Here is a 2,831-nt window from a genome sequence, read left to right on the forward strand (position 1 = left end):
CTGACATAGAATCCAAGACAGACACAAATACAACAGATCTATTCTTCTTAAAACTACAGGGGAAACAAAAATGACCAGAGAAGGAGAAATTTGCTTTTATTATTATTATTGTATTGTTTCCCATTCTTGATAAAGCTGGTTGAATGAACTAAAGTTACTAAGTTTAGTTTACAAACATGCAATAAACAAATATATATTAAGATAGTAAGTAATAATCATCACTTCTGAAGTGATGTTGCATTTGGAACAGTTAATGACTTTTCCAAAGCATTCCTCCACCCCATCCTCTTTAGAAAGGTTGAAGTGGCAAAGGAAAAGTTACTAGCTTTAATTTATTTTTCATTTGGTTTTGTTTTCAAGTATGGACTAATAGCATGGAGAGTAATAAAATAAAAAATGTTTCCAATTTCACGTCAGTAGCCAATCTAAGTGGAATTGAGACAAAGATGCTTGAAAATGCTGAACGTGACAGCAGAGATGTCATCCGCTCTGGAGCACAGGCCCCTCTGCACAGTCACTTCCGCCGCCACCCCCAGCTCACCGTGGATGATGACATCGCTGCGCTTCTCATCAACAAGCGCTCCAGCATGTGCAAGGCCGGCTTCATGGGTGATGATGCCCACCCCAGGCTGTCTCCCCCTCCATCGCGGGGCACCCTCGGCACCAGGGCGTGATGGTGGGCATGGGCCAGAAGTACTCCTACGTGGGTGACGAAGCCCAGAGCAAGAGAGGCATCCAGACTCTCAAGTACCCCATCGAGCATGGCATTGTCACCAACTGGGGCGATATGGAGAAGATATGGCACCACACCTTCTACAACAAGCTGCGTGTGGCCCCCGAAGAGCACCCAGTGCTGCTGACGGAGGCCCCCCTGAACCCCAAGGCTAACTGGGAGAAGATGACCCAGATCATGTTTGAGACCATAAACATCCCTGCCATGTACGTGGCCATCCGGCCGTGCTGTCCCTGTCTGCCTCTGGCCGGACCACTGGCATCGTGATGGATTCCGGTGATGGGGTCACCCACACTGTGCCCATCTACAAGGAGTATGTCCTCCCCATGCCATCCCGCGTCTGGACCTGGCTGGCTGGGACCTGACGGACTACCTCATTAAGATCCTCACTGAGCGAGGCTACAGCTTCACCACCATGACTGAGCTGGAAATTGTGCGTGGCATCAAGGAGAAACTCTTACATTGCCCTGGACTTCGAGCAGGAGATGGCCACGGCGACATCCTCCTCCTCCTTGGAAGAGCTATGAGCTGCCTGAGGGACAGGTCATCACCATCAACAATGAGCCTATCTGCTGCCCTGAGGCACTCCTCCAGCCCTCCTTCCTGGGCATGGAATCTTGTGGCATCCACCAAACGACCTTCAACTCCATCATGAAGTGTGATGTTGACATCCGCAAGGACCTCTACGCCAATACAGTGCTGTCTGGTGGGACCACCATGTACCCAGGCATCACCGACAGGATGCAGAAGGAGACGACAGCGCTGGCCCCAATACGATGAAGATGAAGATCATCGCTCCCCCGAGCGCAAATACTCCGTGTGGATCAGCGACTCCATCCTGGCCTCCCTGTCCACCTAACAGCAGACGTGGATCAGCAAGCAAGAGGACGACGAGTCTGGCCCCTCCACCATCCACCCACCACATATTCTTCCAGGCCGACTGTTTAGTTGTGTTACACCCTTTCTTGATAAAACAAAACAAAACAAAACACAGTCACCCATCCCCCTAACTTATGCAGAAAAAAAAGTCAAGGAAGGGAGGGAGGGAGGGAATAAATGCCAAACATGCTTATTCAGACTCACTAGCTCAGGATACTACAGGATATCCACATGCCATTTTTATCACCAGCTAACATTAGTAAAGATTTTAGCACTTTTATACATGTGAACAAAAGCCAGAACTGCCAATACTTTTTTAATTTTTATTTTATATTGGTTTGCATACAAAGCTCATATAGGTATGTATTTCACACTGTCCTTTCATGTAGTGTTTCATACAATCACTCCCATTCATTGTGTTTTATAAAATTGATTGCCATTGAACTATGCCCACCATTACGCTACCTTTTTAGATCTTTGTCAGATCCTTCTCATTTCCTTTACCTTCTCCCTCCACCTACCAAATTGTATGACACTATGATTTCCCCCTGCCCATCCTTATCCTTCTGCTCCCACCGCCCTAAAAAAAAAAAAACCAGAAAAAAAAGTTCATTGATGCTTTCTCATCAAAAGTAAAATTAAATCCAAACTCTTCACTATAGTTTCTTGGGTACTACATGAGTTAGCCCCTCCCTAAATTTTCTTGTATACTTTGAAGTACCGTCACTTCATTCCATTTTTTCCAATGTAAAACATTTTAATAGTTTGTAAAATATACAGTAATTAGAATATCTAAATATCACTTAAACTACAAAAACCTATGTACCACATTAGATAATTCTACAAAATAAAAACCAAATCACTTATTGACAATAACCCCTGGTGTCAACACCCCCTCAACAATACAAATTACAAATAATTTTTTTAAATGAAGACATTATTAGACATTTGAACCAAAATAACTGAGCCTAGACTAACTACATTCATTCAAGTACAATAAATTTAGCATTTCTGCTTATAGTCACTAATCAAACAATTTTAGGTGCAATTTTCTTTTCTCTATGCAGATGATATGATAGTATACTTAGAAAACCCTAAAGACTCAGCAAGAAAACTATTGGACATGGTTGACCAATTCAGCAAAGTAGCAGGATACAAGATCAACATACAAAAATCAGTTGGATTTCTCTACAGTGACAAAAGGAATGCAGAGCTGGAG

General features: G+C 43.8%; 1 pseudogene; it reads left to right on the forward strand.

Annotated features, from left to right (window-relative positions):
• Positions 1-548: 548 nt before the first annotated feature.
• Positions 549-1,743, forward strand: LOC102876734 (annotated as a pseudogene).
• The last annotated feature ends 1,088 nt before the right edge of the window (positions 1,744-2,831 follow it).

This window comes from Elephantulus edwardii, unplaced genomic scaffold (assembly GCF_000299155.1).
Source record: "Elephantulus edwardii isolate Elephantulus edwardi_28Jun2011 unplaced genomic scaffold, EleEdw1.0 scaffold00071, whole genome shotgun sequence".
Classification (NCBI taxonomy): domain Eukaryota; kingdom Metazoa; phylum Chordata; class Mammalia; order Macroscelidea; family Macroscelididae; genus Elephantulus; species Elephantulus edwardii.